Genomic DNA, 21,083 nt, shown 5'->3' on the forward strand with positions numbered 1-21,083 from the left:
TGGGTCTGTCATGTTTATGTATCAGCGGACATTGTCTCCCGGCGCTGTCTGTTTTACGCTTTAGGAGGAATTTGCCAAGAGTTGGGAGTGTTGGAGTGGCCGTGGTTACCAGGGGAACTCTGCCTGCCTTTATCCAGCATGGCAGGGCATATAGAAAGCCGACAAGCATAAATCCTATTAAGAAAAGCACAGGGTTACGCACCATTGATGCAGTGAACATCACAGAATTTACTACCAGAATATATACTTGGTGCAAAAAAAAAAAAAAAAAAATCACATACATTCCTTAGCGTTGTCTATTCATTAGGTTTGGGAATCATGTTGTTGATTTTTCTAATCTCGAGCAGAGTGAGGATGACAAAACACGGGGAGATTACTAGGGAGAGGGGAGAAAGCCAGCCTTTGATTTTCCATTGGTAACTGCAACAAAGGGCTACCTCAGAAATGTTGTAAAAATAGCAGATGCAAAATGCCCAGCCTGAGGCAGGGTGTAAATTAGGCACTCCTCTTGGAATTAAAGATTTGGTTTAACAAAGCTCTTTTGTAGGATTGCAGCCTCCTGGGCTCCCGGTGCAAACCGGAGCCCTGGCCATGTGTTCAGAAGGCTCCTCACAGGGCCGTCTTCTCTGTGGCTCCCCCAAATCAATCCTGCCCCTGCTGTTGTGAGATGGTGGCCTCATTTATGGGGCCAGAGTCTGTGCATTTTATATCCACACCTGCATATGCTCTGCCCTTGATCAATGAGGCCAGTATCTTTGTGTGTGTATATTTAAATTATTAAGGGTATATTTGGGGACAGTAATCAGACAGCCAAGAAACAAACAAAATCCATGTCAAGCTGGGTACCGAGGCTTCTTAGGTGGAGGAACAAAGTTGCTTCGTGGGGAAAGTCAGTGCTGGAGCAGAAGGATACAAAATAGATGTTCTGTTGGTGGCTGGGAGTTTATGGACAGGAGATCGGTTCTCTACTATGCAGCATGATAAATAAGAAATGTCTCTCCCCCACCACCACCACCTGAACAGTGCTGGCCTGAATTTATTTCCCTCCTCCTTCTCAGTGTGCAGATGAATTGCTCATTAAGCTCAAATGCACTGGTTTTCCTGTTACCTCTTGTCAACACCACAACACGCAGAAAAGCTGTTTTTGAAAAAGAAAGGAGAAAGGCATAAGGAACTTTGAATCTTTTTGTGTGTGTGTCTGAAGGTGGGGTATCTACACAATTCTGCTTTGGTTTATTTTCAGAATCAAGATTCCGTTTTTTTTAAAAAAGCTGGCAAATATATCACAAAATATCCAATACCTTAAAAATTGTTTTGTGTAATTTACAGAAATTAACCTTTTCTCATTCTCGAAGAAGAAAGTGATACAGCTTCGTAAATGGTTTTACAAGGTGGGAACACCTTGCATTATTTTCCTTGTAATTCCACATAAAAATATTTAAAATAAGACATTGTAAATATACACACTATCAGAGCATTTTTACAAATATTCCTGTTGTTGATGTTGCTTTTAAATCCCAAGTTTTTTTTCCAGTGTGAAGAATATCTCTGGGCTTGTACCATGGTAGGTGGCATTAACTTGCTTACAGTGACAAAAAAAAAAAAAAAAAGGACTCAAAAAAAGAATCATCCATAGCCATCAACCTTTACTTTATTAAACAGAAAACCAGTCATCGCCCGGCACTCTGCAGTGAACCGTCAATTGGTTCCCTAGGAGATGACTGATGTTAACCTCTTCGCTGCTGTAGGAACTGAACACATTCTCTGAGCAGCATTGCAGGGCCCACGGCCCGCCTGCAGTTCATTAATCTGTGGCTGAGAGCTTCAGTTTCCAAAAGGCTTTTGGTCTGTAAAAAGGGTCAAAGATCAGGCTAGATCTAGATGTAAATTCCACTCCTCCTGGGCTTTCTGGGTACCTTGTGTCACTACGGTTTTATTACTCAATGTTGCATATACAGGAACGTATCTTTAACAACGGTTAGGATTGGATAGCTCTCTACTCTCCAGTCTTATTGAAGAAACTGATGTCTGCTCACTTCCACAACATATACAACCAGATTGTATTTCCAGAACTGGATTTCAGAAATGCATTCTTTTTCCTGCACATTGCTATTAAAAATGCCACTTTGAAAAAATATGATTTGCTTTCTAACTATACATTCATTCAGTTCAGGCACTCAGTCGTGTCCAACTCTCTGTGACCCCATGGACTGCAGCAGGCCAGGCTTCCCTGTCCATCACCAACTCCCGGACCTTGCTCAAACTCATGTCCATTGAGTCAGTGATGCCATCCAACCATCTCATCCTCTTATATATATGTAATGCATATATATAATTATCCTATCATAGAATTTCTTTATGTGCTTAGCCTACAGTTCTCATCAGATATCCACTCAGTTATCTGTTGGGGAATGCCATTACAAAGCATCGGTCCAGAAGTGAGAAGACCACATTTTTGTCCTGGTTCCATATTTGCTAAATGACCTTGACTAAGTCACAGCTTCTGAAGCCTCAGTCCCTGCAGATCAAGAAAGGGAGGCCCAAGTATTTATGAGCTTCAAACTCATGCAAACATAGGTCATTATTTCCATAATTTTATGTCAGCTTTGCAAGATACTAAAAGATATATATAGATATTAATCAGTAGAATTGCCAATCTTCAAAATGCACAAATAGCACTATTTAGTTGGTTTCACTGTTGACCAGTTTACTTCTGGTTACCTACTTCTAAATGGCCCTTTCACAATCAGAAAAGCATTCCTTACTGACCACACTTCACTGAAGTAATTTGTAAATGGTAGTGTTCTATATGTTGGATGATTTCCCTTGTCTAAGGAAGGAAACAGATTATTCCGGGAGTGACACCTTAAGATCTAAACATACTCTTTATATTTCACCACCTGACTTATGGAACTCTAGCTTTTTTTCCCCCTCTTGCTAATGTTTTTATAGATGTGTGTGATTATTTTGACAACATTTTGTAATCTTATAGGATATTCCCAGTCTGCAAAGCTATTCCTTCAGCCTGAAATAGCAGTTGGAGACTGAAAAATGTAATGAACCAGAGATCCATAACAAAGGAAGATATTTATTCCAGAAAAGGATCTGTGATAAGATGCACACCTCCACAACATGGGTGTCATCTTTATGTATTTAAATCAAATTTTGTTCCTGGTTCTAATTCCTAAGTTTTAGAAGAAAGTTCTGCTTTGGAACATTTTCTACTAGACAAAGCCATGAAGCCATGAAAAATGCAATCTAAAGAATTAGACCAGGTGAAATGACTATTCTCTTTTGAAAAGCATACAAAGACTACATTACAAAGGCGCTGGCTGACTTGAAGTCATGACTTTATTCTTTTGCAGATTTCTATTGGAAAGAGCCTGCAGTTAAAATGTGTGTGTGTGTGTGTACAGGAATATGCAGGTGTGTATATGCACACACACACAGACAAACACATACATGCACACAGTAACAGCCAGAAGGTTAACAGAATTCTAGAACAAGAAAACTTGCTTGGAAGTTGGAATCAATCTTCCACATTGAATTCTACCATATTTATGTATTTCCACAGAGAGGACAGCATATTTTAATTTCTCCTTTCACCCTGTGTTCAAGCAGTAAGCTTTTCCTAAACACGACCAAAGCAGGTACCATGTTTCTATGTTAAAGCCTTACCCATCCCTGTGATAGTGAGCAGGAGACAGAAATGTTGACAAGCTCACTCTTTTACCTAAACAATACCTAAGTTGATGAACCAACGCCATCAAGGAAAAGCTTTGCTGGTCACGTATTGCCCATGCTTTGAACTTACCAATCCCTTAGATATTTCAGAGATTTATTCATGAAAGGCAATCCTGGATTTGAGTTCAGAATGGACAAGGAGGGCTGCTGACTCAAGGGGCTGCAGGGACCCTGGGGGCCACTGCTAGGCAACAGCCCATCCTCAGCCCAGCAAACAGACAGACCACAAAATGAATGACCTCATCTACAAATCAGCTATTTGATATGCAGATCGGACCACAGCCCTCTTCAAAAACACAGCCCTTCTCAGGCAGCAGGTGCAGCGAAGGAGTGAGTGGCCTTCCGTCGTTTCAAAAGCTGGGCTGCCTCACTCTCTCCCTCTGGCCCTTAACAATTTCTGAAGCTCTATTATCTTCATTTTTTATTTAGACGGTCCATTTACAGAATCAGGGTTCATCCTCCCCTCTCAGTTCAGAGGCCTAACCTTAAGCCCAGACATGAAGCAGGATTTAGAAGCCACAGGAACAATTGAAGGAAGGATAACATCACCCAGGCTCCTCTTCACAGATAAGAGAACAAAACAAAAACCCTGGCGAGTCCAGACACAGCACATTTCTATGCGCTCCCCCATACCTCACTTTTCTAATGACACATGTCTCCTTGAAAATAATTACTGATGCCTGTAGCAGAAATGGAGGTTGCTTTTCCATTTGTGCTGGATGAAGCCCTGTAAGTTGAGGATGGAATGAAAATATCCACCTCCATTCCTTATGAATAGTTTTCTTTTGTGGCCACAATTGTCTTCAGCACAGTGGTGTGGACGCCTCCGATCAGAATTATGGCTCACTGGGTCATGGGAGGAAAGCGTTTTTTAGCCAACAAGCAAAAAAATAAACAGTTCTTTCCCTCACCCACCCCCTCCTCCTCAGACTTTACACCAGTGGTGAGCTCCTGGCTATGCTTCACACGGCCGTAAAGTGCGATGTAATATAATTTATATTGTCTGTGGTTGCAGGTTATATCCTGAAAGTCATAAACTATTACCATTTTATGGCTCTGCTGCAGCTATTAACTAAATGAAAGAGTTATTCATTTGAAATCTGGAATCCGTGCAGTGCCCAGGCTTAAATTCATCAAGATCCACTAATATAAAATATACGGAAATATTAAAGATAAAAGATTGTACACAGTGAGGCTGGGGGTGCGGCAGGGGGTGTGCAGAGCACCTTGCAGAATTAGAATTTTATCACACATGGAGGATTTGTATAATTTCTACCTGCACACTTATTTCTAGAGAGTCCCCTGTTCTTGAGTTGAATCACAATAGCTGGTTTGGATTGGTTTGTGTACATGTTGGGGTTTGGATTGGTTTGTGCACATGTTGGGGTTTGGATTAGTCTGTGTACTTGTGAATCAAGCAAAAAGATTACATACTTATTTCGACATATTTCACACATATTGGAGACACCTGTATGTGTTTAGATATAGATGCAGAGAAATACAAAGAGGTAAAATAATGAATATTAGCTTTGGAATAAAAATTTGCACTACTTTGTCATGATGCAATTATTTTCAATTGCTTCTAAATTTATTTTCAGGGCCTATGATTTCATCTTTCTTTTTTTAAAATTAAATACAAACCAGTCACACAAAATATAGTCATTCCACTGACTCTGGGGAAACCAGCACATAAGCAGTTTCCACTCAACACATTGACATCAGATCTATTTAAAAATATTCCTTAGTTTTGGAGAGATCTTTGCATCAAGATTTGAGTCATAGAGTCAACCACTATTTGGTGGCTTTTCTTTAACAAACAAACACGATCGGAGCTTGGAAAGAGGACCGAATGGAAAGTAAGATCCTGCGGATGTTCAAAGGAACAAAAAGATGCACAGGAGTGTGCATCAACCCAAGAAGTGGTGAAAATGTTGCTTGAAACCCTACCCACATAAGGTCCTGGGAGGTTATTTTCAGATGATGACCATTATCCTTTGTTACCAACTGAATGATTCTGTCTCCCACCCACTCAGACGTTGAAGTCCAACCTCTAGTGTGGTTTATTCAGAGATGGAGACTCTAAGAAAGTAAAGACAGCTAAGTGTGGCCTTAGTATGGGGCCCTGATCTGACAGGATTAGTGCCCTTATAAGGAGGAACATCTGGGACCTCACTCCCTCTCTCTCCACAGGCACATAGGCAAGCACAAGCCCAGAAGGCATCCATCTGCAAGCAGGACTCACACCTGCTGGACCTTCATCTTGGACGTCCAGCCACCAGAATTCTGAGAAAATACATTTCTGCTGTTTAATCCAGTCTGTGATATTTCACCATGATAACTCTAGAAGACTAATACATCCTATCATATGGAAACATTTTTTTCTCACATCTGAAAAACAAAATTTTAAAATTTATGTGTAAAAAGACAGCCTTCAGAATGGGAGAAAATAATAGCAAATGAAGCAACTGACAAACAACTAATCTCAAAAATATACAAGCAACTCCTACAGCTCAACTCCAGAAAAATAAACGACCCAATCAAAAACTGGGCCAAAGAACTAAATAGACATTTCTCCAAAGAAGACATACAGATGGCTAACAAACACATGAAAAGATGCTCAACATCACTCATTATCAGAGAAATGCAAATCAAAACCACTATGAGGTACCATTTCACACCAGTCAGAATGGCTGCGATCCAAAAGTCTACAAATAATAAATGCTGGAGAGGGTGTGGAGAAAAGGGAACCCTCTTACACTGTTGGTGGGAATGCAAACTAGTACAGCCACTATGGAGAACAGTGTGGAGATTCCTTAAAAAACTGGAAATAGAACTGCCTTATGATCCAGCAATCCCACTGCTGGGCATACACACTGAGGAAACCAGAAGGGAAAGAGACACGTGTACCCCAATGTTCATCGCAGCACTGTTTATAATAGCCAGGACATGGAAGCAACCTAGATGTCCATCAGCAGATGAATGGATAAGAAAGCTGTGGTACATATACACAATGGAGTATTACTCAGCCATTAAAAAGAATACATTTGAATCAGTTCTAATGAGGTGGATGAAACTGGAGCCTATTATACAGAGTGAAGTAAGCCAGAAGGAAAAACATAAATACAGTATACTAACACATATATATGGAATTTAGAAAGATGGTAACAATAACCCGGTGTACGAGACAGCAAAAGAGACACTGATGTATAGAACAGTCTTATGGACTCTGTGGGAGAGGGAGATGGTGGGAAGATTTGAGAGAATGACATTGAAATATGTAAAATATCATGTAAGAAACGAGTTGCCAGTCCAGGTTCGATACACGATACTGGATGCTTGGGGCTGGTGTACTGGGACGACCCAGAGGGATGGTATGGGGAGGGAGGAGGGAGGAGGGTTCAGGATGGGGAACACATGTATACCTGTGGCTGATTCATTTTGATATTTGGCAAAACTAATACAATTATGTAAAGTTTAAAAGTAAAATAAAATTTAAAAAAAATAAATAAAATAAAATAAAATTTATGTGTAGAATACAGCATGAGAACACATCTGAGTAGTGCAAAAATCAACAAATAAACTAAAACAAAATTGTGTTTTGTAGATTTTTTTTTAAAGGCAAAATTCTGAACTGTTCTTGTCATATAGGTATTACTTTACGTGCCTGAAAACTACTTAGAAACAATACTAATACTGGCATGTGTCCTGTTTACTCTGCCTATCAAGGCATCATTTTAAGATCATGGTGGTATAAAAGAAGAGTAGTGTCTTGAATTACAAGAACCTGCTTTTCATTGAGTTAAAAAATATAAAAATAACTAAAACAAAGACTTTGAGTAGCACTGAATGCATGTAGATAGCTTCCCTGGTAGCTCAGATGGTAAAGAATCTGCCTGCAATGCAGGAGACCTGGGTTTGATGCCTGGTTTGGGAGATCCCTTGGAGGAGGAAGCGGCAACCCATGCCAGTATTCTTGCCTGCAGAATCCCAGGGACAGAGGAGTCTGGTGGGCTACAGTCCATGGGGTTGCAAAGAGTTGAACACCACTGAGCAACTTTCATCTTATTTAATCTCACCTGCAGTAACTCAGAAATAAGCACTGCTGGTCCCATTTTACAGGTGAAGAAATTTGAGGATCAGTGAGAGAAAATAATCCACCCAAAATTATCAATAAATTTGGAGGATCCAAGATCCACAGCCAAGGCTTCCTGAAATCAGCATCTCACTACCAGGCTGTTAGCTGGTCCAGGTGCGCAGATGAAGGATGACTCAGCACTTCAAGAACTGGGTGGGTCCAGAGAGGAGGAGCAAAGACACAAAGGAAGACAGAGGACATTCTGAGCAAGAAAAAAGAGGAGTGAACAGAGATGCAGAGTTGGGAAAAGCACAGTGTGGACTCCAACACTTTGGTTGAATCATTTAAAAAAAAAAAAAAAAGGAGAGATTTAACCCCAGATCATGAAGGTCCCAGCGACCAGGTCTACTCACCAAAGACTGGTAAGTCATTAGAATCTTTTAGAAACAGAAATCCCTGGAAGAAGTATTATCACTTGCACTGATAAAAACAAATTACCTTCCTCAAGGCGACAGAGCACATGGCTTATAGAATGATCCACAAGAAAGGCATAAGGGGGAGAGCAGGCTGGATAGCTTGTACTTTTGTCATATGTTCTATTTGTCTTGACGTCCAGGGAGCAGCGAAGGGCCACGTGAGGTGCTAAATCACGGTCCACCTGTCTGCTGTTCTTGTGTTTCTGAAGCCTCTTGAGTATGCACCGTGCACGCTCCAGGGGCAGGCGGGGGCTTCTCAAGGCAGAGGCTCTGTAAATTGAGACCTGCCATGATGCGTGCCAAGCTACACAGTAGGTGCTCAGTGCAGAGCACCATGAGTGAGTAACTGAGAATTTGGGAAATTGGAGCAGGCACAGAGTGCTGGGCACACAAACAGACTTCCTCTGATTTCAGAAATGGGACTTCAGCCTTGGAAACCTCAGGTCAGTGCTCTGAGGGCAGTGAGGGTGAAGAAATGAAGGATCATCTCTCCCTGGACAGTGAGGACACAACTGACTTCTTTCCAACCCAAAATGGTGTTTATCTTTGACCACAAGGTTGTGCTTTCTTTGACCAAGAAAGCTGAGCACTGAAGAATCAATGCTTTTGAGCTGTGGTGCTGGAGAAGACTCTTGAGAGTCCCTTGGACTGCAAGGAGATCCAATCAGTTCATCCTAAAGGAAATCAGTCCTGAATATTCATTGGAAGGACTGTTGCTGAAGCTGAAGCTCCAATACTTTGGCCACCTGCTGTGAAGAGCTGACTTATTGGAAAAGATCCTGATGCTGGGAAAGATTGAAGGCAGGAGGAGAAGGGGATGGCAGAGGATGAGACAGTTGGATGGCATCACCGACTCAATGGACATGAGTTTGAGCAAGCTCCAGGAATTGGTGATGGATAGGGAGACCTGGCGTGCTGCAGTCTACAGGGTCACAAAGAGTCAGACACAACTGAGCAACTGAACTGAACTTGACCACATAGTACCAAAGAATGGATGTCAGTGAGTTCTAACCTGAAAGTCAGTGCACCGTTAATACAACATTATATCTCCCTGTACATGTTTTATTTGAAATATAATAGATTCTTGAGCCCAGGACCAAAATATTTGGGAGAATGATGCCTATTTAAATGAAGTCATTGTCCTGGTTAAAACGAGTGAAAGTAAGGCACATTTCCATATTCACATACAACAGCAGAGAATATGAAAATGAAAAGTGAGACGGTGGACTGAACAAAAAGAATGTGATTGTGAACCGACATTCTAGGAGGATTCATGTCCTTTTTGCAGAAAAGACAGGTGCAGGCTCTTATTACACAGGTATGAGGAGTCCTATGTGCCAGGCACACCCCTTATTTGAATCCTGGTGGAGCTTATGCTGAAACTAAAGTGAAAGATGCCTCTACATGCAAGCATTCAACGGAGTGTTGTGTGCTAAATAGTAACATCCTAGAGGAAGAGTCTTGTTTCTGAATCTGGCCAAGCCAACTCCAAACTAGTTTCTGCCAAAAGGCCTGCATGTTCACTGCGAGTTTTCTGGATCTACACCTACATTTCTTCTCTCTCATTTATCTAGGAGGATGAGAGAAATCTTTCTATACTTTCCGTAAGCTTAAATTATTTATTCAAATGTTTTCAAATTTGGCATCATCCCAAAGCATATTTTTTTTTGCCAACAATCTTCTATTTCTGCCCCCCTCCCTCCAAGCCCTGTGTGTATTTTAAGCAAATTCTCACCCATATGGTGCTCATTCCTGGGCTCTTAATTCATCTATATGCTGTTCTATTTATTATTCAATTATTCAATATTTTTTTCCTTAAGTTTCTATTAAGGTTTGTATGCTTATTTGGGAATGGGGTTTTATATTAAAGTCTGTACACCCTTGTTTGTTTCCAAAAAGGAAACCTTACTTAGATGTGATGGAAAATGGTGATGTATTAATGGGTTTGAACATCTCTCCATTTACAATCGGGCTCACGATACTAAGGTCAACAGGGCAGGTGATATGTAGCATCTCATTGGGTCCTCCCAGAGAGCTGCGAAAAAGGTCGCTGCCCTCACTCTCAGGTGAGCCCACAGAACAGAGCTTACCTGGGGCATGAGGCCATTCACAGGAGGATTGACGATTTAGACTACTCTGCCTCCCAAACCTGCAGGCTGCCCATTTACCCCATTACCTGGTACCACATCTAATTTAGAAGTAAGGCAAGCATTTTTTAATGTAAGTTTGTTTACAGTCCAAATAAAATGTGCTACATTTTCTCTTTGAGAAGATTCCAGGAAAAATCTTTGCTCCTTTATGGAAACCTCTATTTTTCAATACCCTGGTTGGAAGGTCAGTTCCAGCATCTCCTTGGTCCTTTTTCTCAGGGGACTCTCAGGTCCTCAACAAAGGACCACCCATCATTTGATGCCTGGTTCAGTGGCTTCCCTGGTGGCTCAGATGGAAAAGCATCTGCCTGTAATGCAGGAGACCCAGGTTCGATCCCTGGGTTGGGACGATCCCCTGGAGAAGGAAATGGCAACCCACTCTAGTACTCTTGCCTGGAAAATTTCATGGACGGAGGAGTCTGGTAGGCTACAGTCCATGGGGTTGCAGAGTCAGACACGACGGAGCGACTTCACTTTCACTTTCAGTGGAATCCTGGAGACCCCCTTGGAGCTGCAGGAAACTAGGCATACAAATTAGGTCCTCATCTTTCCTGCAATTGTTCTGCCATCTGTTAAAAAAAAAAAAAATCAACCAACCAAACAACAGAAACCTAAAAGCAGGAGTAATATTAACAAGATGCTAAAGTAAGAGGTCTATGGAGTCATTGTCATAAACATTAAGAGAAGGCACGTTTTACACTTTATCCCACACTCTGTGGACAGGTTCTGTGCTCTGTTGTCTCAGTGTGTTTATCTGCTAAACAGGCATAATGATACATGATAAGGATTCCAGTCCCCGATTCCAGTGTATGGCAGATATTTCCACACCACCCGGCAAATCTTGGATATGAGCTGGGTGTCTTGACAATGGAGATAGTGTCCAACACCACAGGTTAAGGGCTCCTTCCTACAAGCCTGCCCACCACCCATCCAACCTCCTCTCAGATGCCAGTCGCAAGTCCAAATAACTACCCACCCTTCCGACCAACTGGCTAGAAACAAGGTTCCAACAACTCCTGTTTGGGTTCCATTAACTGCTGACAGAACTCAGAGGAACCTTTCACTCACTAGATTAACCGCTTATGATAAGGAACAGCCAGGTGGATATGATGTAGACGGCAAGCTGTGGGCACAGGGTGTGGTGCTTCCAGGCTCTCTGATCATGCCGCTCTCCCCAAGTCTTCCCTCATTCACGGATGCAGAAGCTCTCCAAGCCCTCCACTTTGGTGTCTATGAAGACTTCATTACATAGGTATAATTAATGAAATCATTGGCCATTGGTCACTGGTGCATACTCCAACTCCTCTTCCCTTTTCAGCTGCCAGGAGGAGGGCATTAAAGTGCCAGCCCTTCAAACAGACGGTTGGTTCTCTAGGCAATCAGCAACCCCCACCCCCACACCCTGCTCTGCCCTGACCTGAGGTGCTTTCCAAACATCCCCTCGTTAACATAACAAAAGACAGCTCTGTCACTCTCTTTACTCAAGAAACCTCAAGGGTTTTCAGAACTCTGAGTAGAAACAAAGACTGTATGTTATATATATAATATAAAACCACAGTATCACATGTGCCTTATTTTCCATGGAAAATGCGAGATCAGCTCAGGTAGAACAAATGCAAATGCTTCAATGGTTGATAGAATGAAGCACATGGGAATGGAGTTTCAGATGCTGCCTTGGAATTCTTAGTATCCCCTGGGCTTGTGGTTCTATAATGAGGTGTCCCTGGAAAGTCACCCTGGGATCCTAAGCTGTATGAATTTTTAGAGGGAGAAATATTTTCCCAAAATTTTTAAGGGCACCCAAGGATACAGCTCTTGCATGTGGCACAACTTTGCCATAAGGACCTCTATTCCAAGGACCTTCCTATGAAGGCTGAAGGGAGTGTCCATTGTACTGATGAGATCAAGGCTCAAGACAGGAAAGTGAGTTTCCTGCCATCAACTAAAGAGAGAGATGCACGATTACGGCACACTATAATGGGTTGGTAAGTTCTGGAAAAGATAATGTGACCATAACTGGCTCCCCAGAATTATTTCACATATCATTTGGAAAATAAGAATAATAGTAGTAAAAAGCACTTATTGGCTTAAGCCATATGAAAAGCAGTTTGCTAAATATTAATACTTTGCATAAGGCATCTGAAGAATTCCTCCTGAAGAATTCCAACCCAATATGACTTGGGTTGTTCTTGCTTAGTAACTCAGTTGTGTCTGACTCTGCAACCCCATGGACTGCAGCACACCAGACTTCCCTGTCCTTCATCATCTCCCTGAGTTTGCTCAAACTCATGTCCATTGAGTGGGTAATGCCATCCAACCATCTTGTCCTCTGTCTTCCCCTTCTCTTCCTGCTCACAGTCTTTCCTGGCATCAGGGTCTACACCACTTGGGTAGACCAGCTTTACTGATGGGAATGTGGGGCTTTGGTGGTAAAGGGAGTGTTCCTGCTCCCAGCGTCAGTGGGGGAACCAAGCTGAGACTCAAACTGGAGTCCTTCCTGATTCCAGCATTCTGGTATTTGACGACTGTGCCTTCAGCTCCTCAGGGATGAGAACTGGAGTTAGGGGTGGAGATATCATGTTATAGTCAGGATCCAGGGAGATGCCTGCAGTGCTTAAGTTACTGCTGTGGCTGAATATTCCAATTACCCACTTGCTATATTTCAAACATGAAGATGATTTGTGTAGGTTGGTTTACATAGGAATGACATTCAATAAAGGAAATATATTCCTTGATCTTTGATTCGCTTAACAAGCGGCTTTCAACTCTCAGTTTTATTAATTGCTCTGAAAACCTACAATTTAGGTAAAACTAATTATATTTGATTTTACTCATTTGGTTAGTTCTCTTTTAATATAAGTGGGGCTGAAAACAATCACTCTCCTCTGTCTGTGTCATGTAAGAAATGACAATAGGAAACGCCAGGCGACATCTCGCCACGCCTTCAAAACTAGACCTAACTTGATTTCTAATGAAAGGTTTGCTCTTGCAAGAAATTGCCTTGACAGGTCTTTTCTTTCTGAAATTGATTATTTTTTTTTTTCTTGTTTCTTTCTGAAAACCAAATTTTTAGCCTTCTGGTACCTTTTGTATCTTCTAGGACAAGGAATGAACAATGTTATTCTTATTACAGGTGCATGCTCTGGAATCCACACTTTGATCATGAGGTATATGTCACATCAGGGGGTGGGAGTGGGGAGAAGGACTTAATGGACAGGGAGTGTCTATGTTCAAAACAAGAGCTCACTATGAGCTGTCACGCTGGGCCTGAGATTTTGAAGACAATGACAAACTGACAGAAGTAGTACTGAACATCCTAATCTCTGTTAGAAGTGCAAATCAGAAATCCTAAATCCAAGAGTGTGGCCAAGACCTAAGACATAAATAAGAAACCAGGTCTCGGATGCAGAGTAGGAGATCAGATTCAAGGGGCTCCATGCATCATCCCCACATACCCATCAAATGATCACATATGCCCTGAAGGGAACAGAAGATGTTTCCCCAAGCCACACCTGTTTAGGAGCAAAACAAAATCATATTTTACAGGAGAAAAGAGTTTAGAGCTACCCTTCATCCTAAAAAGTGGTGAGAACTCAACCTTACTCAAAGTCATCTTACAGAAAGTTTTGGGAAACACGACACAAGGAAACGAGTCGTGACTATCATTATCGTCAACCCCATGACACCTCCTTTTGGGCTCTCTCTGCTTGATGGGGCGTGTGAGCTTTGGCAAGCTGGCTTGTCCCTCCCAGATTTATCTACTCCTTATTTAAATGGTAACAAACATCCCTCATGCAACGCAGATGGATAGGTTTAAAGACAAGGTGTATGAAGACCCTGACACATGGCAGATGTATATATCTGGATAGATTTCTTTCACTCCCTTTGTAGACTTTTATTCCAAGAAGTTTACAATTCACCAGAAACAAAGAGAAGGACATCCATCCTTTCTGTGCTGATCTCCTTCATCATACAGCATTTAGGTTATTGCCACTTGTACTTGAACCCCTTTAGCTTCTCAGAGCCTCTGCCAATGGCAGGGAACAAAAAATTTCAAGTGGGCCAGCCTCCATGGGATGAGTTGCTCTGCCATCCCCATATTTGAGTACCAGAGAAGCATCCTTAAAAGAGATGCAGACCAAATCAGTTACACAAACTCAAGGTGATTTAATCTCATGTTGGCAGAACTTTCTTTCTTCTCTGCTAGCTACAAACATGTTCCTTCCTTCCAATAATGTGATGACCGATGCCATTCCTTCCTTCCTTGCAGCAACGTGATGAAGCCCCATGTGGCTCAGAGTTTCTGTATCTGAGACTCGCAGCAGCTGCCTTTGCAGATTCATGTGCATGTGGCCGGCCTGCATAGCGAGAGACACCGGAGGAGCAGAGGGAGCTTGTCATCTTTGATTACCCGTCCTATCCCAGTGCTAAAGAAACAAGATGTGAGGAACGGCTGGGTAGCACAATTGTTCCAGCCTGGAGAGTGGCTGCAACCTGAGCTCTTCTCTGCTGGTGGTCCCTGGACAGTCCTGAGAGGCACTTTCAGTGGAATGGCATTCCCCATCAGTGGTCAATGTGGACACACAGACAACTCAGACTCCACAGGAAAATGATCCTTTATGAAGAAAGGACAGAAAATGGACCAAGCTGTGTGCATGGAATTTGCATTTGGCAACTCCTTGAAGTTAGAACATTAGTCTGGGTGGCTGGAAACCTGGTTCCTAAGCTTGGCTTTGTCCCTAGCTGTGTGTCTTGGGTTCCTCCATCTGTCCAAGAAGAAGTTACAGAGGGTGGCATGGAAGCGCTCTTTCAGGTCTGAAATCCCCAATATCGCAGAGTCGCCAAGATCTAAGGCTTGGATTCACACAGGCATGGTTTAACCTCAGCTCCACCATTTACCTGCAAGACACCAAAACTCTTTTAATTTTATAAGCAAAATGGGGATAAAAAGAGGGCCTAGTACATGGGATTATTGTAAGGATTAAATATGATAACGTAATCATAGTATTTAGCTCAGTGGTTGGCCCATAGAAAGAACATAGCAAATTTTAAAACTATACTTAAATGATTGTGGAAAGGATCTGTTTAAGTGTTGATCTCTGCTGATAAGTAAATTAAAAAGTAGCTGTGAAAATCGATTGTTGAGTGGAGACATTGGACATGACGGGGAAGACATGAGGACACCCATTTCTGCAAATGCACTGAAATGCAGCTCCGGAAAAGGTACAGAGATGGATGAACATGCAGAGAAAACAAATAAGCAGGAACCATGGACAACAGGCACAAGTGCACACATCTCACATGCTAGCAAAGTAAGGCTCAAAATTCTACAGGTAAGGCTTCAACAGTACGTGAACTAAGAACCTCCAGATGTTCAGGCTGGATTTAGAAAAGGCAGAGGAACCAGAGATCAAGTTGCCAACATCCACTGGATCATCAAAAATGCAAGAGAGTTCCAGAAAAATATCTACTTCTGCTTTATCGACTACACCAAAGCCTTTGACTGTGCGGATCACAACAAACTGTGGAAGATTATTAAAGAGATGGAAATACCAGACCACCTTACCCGTCCCCTGAGAAACCTGTGTGCAGGTCAGGAAGCAATAGTTAGAACCAGACACAGAACCAAAGACTGGTTCCAAATCGGGAAAGGAGTACATCAAGGCTGCATATTGTCTCCCTGATTATTTAACTTGTATGCAGAGTACATCATGCAAAATGCTGATCTGGGTAAAGCACAAGCTGGAATCAAGACTGCAGGGAAAATACCAATAACCTCAGATATGCAGATTATACCATCCTTATGGCAGAAAGTGAGGAACTAAAGAGCCTCTTGATGAAAGTGAAAGAGGAGAGTGAAAAAAGTTGGCTTAGAACTCAACATTCAGGAAACTAAAATCATGGCAACTAGTCCCATCACTTCATGGCAAATAGATGGGGAAACAATGGAAACAGTGAGAGACTTTATTTTTGGGGGCTCCAAAATCAGTGCTGATGGAGACTGTAGCCATGAAATTAAAAGACACTTGCTCCTTGGAAGAAAAGCTATGACCAACCTAGACAGCATATTAAAAATCAGAGACATTATTTTGCCGACAAAGGTCCGTCTAATCAAGGCTATGGTTTTTCCAGTAGTCATGTATGGATGTGAGAGTTAGATCATAGAGAAAGCTGCTGCTGCTGCTGCTGCTAAGTCACTTCAGTCGTGTCCAACTCTGTGCGACCCCATAGACAGCAGCCCACCAGGCTCCCCCGTCCCTGGGATTCTCCAGGCAAGAACACTGGAGTGGGTTGCCATTTCCTTCTCCAGTGCATGAAAATGAAAAGTGAAAGTTAAGCCGCTTAGTCATGTCTGACTCTTAGCGACCCCATGGACTGCAGCCTACCAGGCTCCTCCATCCATGGGATTTTCCAGGCAAGAGTACCGGAGTGGGGTGCCATTGCCTTCTCCGAGAGAAAGCTGAGCACTGAAGAATTGATGCTTTTGAACTATGGTATTGGAGAAGACTCTTGAGAGTCCCTTGGGCTGCAAGGAGATCCAACCAATCCATCCTAAAGGGAATCAGTCCTGAATACTCATTGGAAGGACTGATGCTGAAACTGAAGCTCCAATACTTTGGCCACCTGATGTGAAGAGCTGACTCATTGGAAAAGACCCTGATGCTGGGAAAGATTGAAGGCAGGAGGGGAAGGGGACGACAGAGGATGAGATGGTTGGATGGCATCACAGACTTGATGGACATGCGTTTAAGCAAGCTCTGGGAGTTGGTGATGGACAGGGAAGCCTGGCATGCTGCAGTCCATGGGGTTGCAAAGAGTTGGACACAACTGAGCTACCTAACTGAACTAATGGACAACAGGGGCTTCCCTGCAGATTAGCAGTAAAGAACCCACCTGTCAATGCAGGAGACCAGGTTCAAACCCCGGGTCAAGAAGATCCCCTGGAGGAGGGCATGGCATCCCACTCCAGTATTCTTGCCTGAGAAATCCCATGGACAGAAGTCTGGCAGGTACATGGGGTCACAAAAGAGTCGGATGGACATGACTGAGCAACTAAACCACCACCACATGGAAAATAGGGCTCCCTGAAAGGCCACTTGGATCCTGGCTGCTCAAGGGTCCCTCGGCTTCCATGAAGGTTCCCTGATTCTCTGCTCCTTTTCAGCATTCTCCAAGGGAGCAGGCCTGCTCCAATCACGTCTGAAGCTCATAGAAAACCCCATTTACAGTCAACCTGCATAGAAAAGCCAAAGGAAAGAGTCAATGCAATTAACCCAGAATGAAATCCTGCTTCGAAAAAAAAATCCTCCCACTCTATTCTTGGATTTATAGCTCAAGGTTTTCACTGGAATGGCTCTTGTAAATTAATTGCAGACACAATTGTCTACGGGCATTCTCTGAAGAAGTGGCAAGCAGTTAATTGCACCCCAAATTAGCCAATTCTGCCCATAATTAACCATTTGAAGACAATTAATTGCATGCATAATATTTGCACCTGCAACTAATTGGAGACCCTTATATTGTTCCTGGAAGAAATAAATAAGTAACAACAACAACCACCACCAAAGAACAAGGGGCCACTCTCAAAATGGAGTCATTTATAGACAAAGCTTCCAGGAGCCCAGGAAACACTCTCTGTGTCACAGCTGCATTGGTGGAGAAGCAATTTTAAACCGTCCAGGACCAGTGAGGTTTGCAGGACATTATTTGATCCTTTTTTTTTTTTTTTTTTTTACCATTTTTTTTCTCTTCCTATTGTTAATGAGAACGAGCAGTACTTAATTTCTTCAATTATGCAAGCAAAATACATAAAACTACACAGGCTTGGAAAAATTAGAACATCCCATCCCATATCAAAATAATGGTGTTATTTTAAAACAAAGACTGAGTTCTCTTACCTTTGCTCCTGCTCTCGTTTCACTTATGGGGTGTGTGCGTGTGTTCAGTCAAGGCTGTCATGTCTGATTCTTTGCAACCCCGTGGACTGTAACCAACCAGGCTCCTCTGTCCATAGGATTCGCCAGGTAAGAATAGTGGAGTGGGTTGTCATTTCCTCCTCCAGGGCATCTTCCTGACCCAGGGATTGAACCCACGTCTCCTGAATTTCAGGCAGATTCTTTACCCACGGAACCACCTGGGAAGCCCTGTTTCCCCCATACACTGACTAAACATGCTTTTAGAAGGAGAAGAGAAATAAATGTTCCCCCAGACCTTGAGGGCCTGAGAAGAACACATATGCATCATGGTATACTTCTGCTGGCGAGTGGGGTCTGTGGATGAGCACAATCTGTTTTAACTCTTTAAGAAAACAAGTGGCTGTGATTAATAGTAAGAAGGACAGTACTAACAACCATCACAACAATAACTGCAGTCACGTGTAGTAAACACTGTGACCAGTCCTTCACCTAACCTCACTAAATTGTTATCACAATTCAAAAGAGAGATTCTGTGCCCATTCTGTGGATAAGAAAACTGTTCATTGGAGCTGCCTGATTTTCCTAATTACAGAGGTTATCAGTAAACTTGGGTAATTCAACTGACAGCAAGTGCTCAGCACAGCTCCTGAAATATAGTCGACAATCAACTAAGGTCAGCGAAGTGTCTGTGGCCCTGGGAATTGCTAAGTTTACTCTCTTTTCATGGATATGTTGAGGATGGAATTGTAAACCTAAAAGGTGATACTGTCCTGAGTGGATCATATGAAATAAACTGATGCAAATTCAGTAACAAAGGCAAGAGAATAATACCGTTGTCATCCTCATTTTACACATGCTTAAACTGATGCAGGGAAATGTTAAATAACCTGCTCAAGGATATACAACTGGTGAGATGAGAGAAGGGATTCAAATACTGACGTTCTGACTCTAGTTTAGCTACTACACAATTTTGCCTCTTATAACCTAGACAGATGGATTTGTCTGTAAAAATGTGTGCATGTGTGTAAATCTGGATATGCTGGAGCTGTCAAAAATCAATACATATTTTGAACTTCCCTGGTGGGCCAGTGGTTAAGACTCCAAGATTTCGCTGCAGAGGGCACCAGTTTAATCCCTGATCAGGGAACTAAGATCCCACATGCCATACAGCATGACAAAAGAAAAAAAAATTAGAGAGCATATAAAAATTGGCCTAGATGCCAAATGTTCACTCTCTCACATGACAACAGAACCACTGTCCCTGATTTAGGAAGAGCGCTGGGAGAATATTCTCCTTCATGCCCACATCCAAAGCCCACTAGCTGAAGGTCAGTCCCATCCTGCAAGGGCATTACCTCCATGACTCAAGAGGCATATGAAGAGTTCTGGAGAGGAGGAGCTGGGAAGAGCAAGCAGGAGGAAGATGTACAGCTAAGTGTGGGGGCCAGACCTCAGCAGATTGGAGGCAGAGAGGAGGGGCTAGGGATAGTGGTCCCAGATCACAGGATGGGTGGAAGCAACTGGAGAAATGGAGGAGCTGTGTGGGGCAGAAGAGCCACCCCCAGTCCAGGTCTTCTTAGGATCCTGGGGTCCCACTGGAACCTTGAATGCAGCTGAACAGGTTTCCTGAAGGAGCCTTGTTTGTGAGGCTGAGGCTACACTGTGATACAAGCTTCAAATCCTAAAGGTTGATCTTCTTTCTTTTGTATAAGAAAGCTTAGGAGCGCCCACTAAATATTTGATGAAGGATAAAGATAACAGTGTTCAGGCAAATGGAGCAGATGGAGTGGGGGCTCCTAATGGCCCCCAGGTCAGTACATCAGCAAGAATCAGCACCAGAGCTGATACCCAACCCAGGCAGTCAGGGAAAGCAAGAAACACCAACTCTGAGGGTGTATAATATTTATCATATGACAATGATAAGCTTTCAAGACATCAGAAAATGTATGTTCATTTTTCCCTTATTTAATAAAAAAAAATCTGAAACACACACAGTCAACTTTATACTAATACAAGTTCTGAACTGGACACACAAGGACTAGGTAGGATCCTTGCCACGGGTCTAGATCTCCTCCTCATCTGGTGGACAGAAATTCATTCATCAAAATATTGAGAGAAAGGTTTTATCATCAGACACAAATCCAAATGACTCTTCCTTTAACACTATTTTTCAGCTTGTGCACAAGATAAGAGCGTGTTGTCAACGTCCTGATGAATCAAGGCCCTGCAGCCGTGTGTGCACATCTACACCTGCACACACTTACCTTCCTCCATTTCCCAGCATGGTGTTGTTATTCAATCATGTCTGACTGTGACTTCATGGCCTGCAGTATGCCAGGCTTGCCTGCCCTTCACCGTCTTCCAGAGTTTGTTCAAACTCATGATAGTTCCTGATCAACAGAAAGAAGCATTAGTTATCTAGGCGCTCTTAAAATAGCTGTTTTCTCCTAGTAAAGAAATCCTTTGTTTCTTTTCTCCTTTTCATTCCTTTGCTTCATTATCCATCCTTTGTGGCTGTCCAGTCACTCGGTTGTGTCTGACTCTTTGTGACCCGTGGACTGCAGCACACCAGGCTTCCCTGTCCATCCTAGTGCGTGTGTGTGTGTTTCCACAGCTGAATGTGAAGTGTGTAAGACCATATTCTACTTCCCTTTCCTTTTTAACATATGAGTACATCTTGTATTGTACAATCTGATATTCACCAGGACCATTCAGAAATTGA

The 21,083-nt window shown here is 42.6% G+C and overlaps 1 long non-coding RNA gene and 1 other non-coding gene across 6 annotated transcripts in view; one reads left to right on the forward strand and one right to left on the reverse strand.

Annotated features, from left to right (window-relative positions):
• Nucleotides 1-3,333: 3,333 nt before the first annotated feature.
• The window catches only part of LOC100847972 (uncharacterized), a 93,198-nt gene continuing 75,448 nt past the window's right edge, over nucleotides 3,334-21,083 (reverse strand). For 3 of the 5 annotated variants that reach the window (XR_009496542.1, XR_009496540.1, XR_003037269.2), the window contains 3 exons: nucleotides 20,626-20,751; nucleotides 17,340-17,679; nucleotides 3,334-15,344 (listed from right to left, as the gene is read on the reverse strand). This is a non-coding gene — a long non-coding RNA (uncharacterized lncRNA). Of the gene's footprint in view, nucleotides 15,345-17,339; nucleotides 17,680-18,343; nucleotides 18,544-20,625; nucleotides 20,752-21,083 lie in introns of all 5 variants that reach the window. The other 2 variants (XR_009496541.1, XR_009496543.1) reach the window with 2 other exon arrangements.
• TRNAY-GUA (transfer RNA tyrosine (anticodon GUA)) lies at nucleotides 10,723-10,794 on the forward strand. The gene has a single exon. It is a non-coding gene; the product is annotated as a tRNA-Tyr (tRNA).

Source organism: Bos taurus, chromosome 11 (genome assembly GCF_002263795.3).
Source record: "Bos taurus isolate L1 Dominette 01449 registration number 42190680 breed Hereford chromosome 11, ARS-UCD2.0, whole genome shotgun sequence".
NCBI classification, from domain to species: domain Eukaryota; kingdom Metazoa; phylum Chordata; class Mammalia; order Artiodactyla; family Bovidae; genus Bos; species Bos taurus.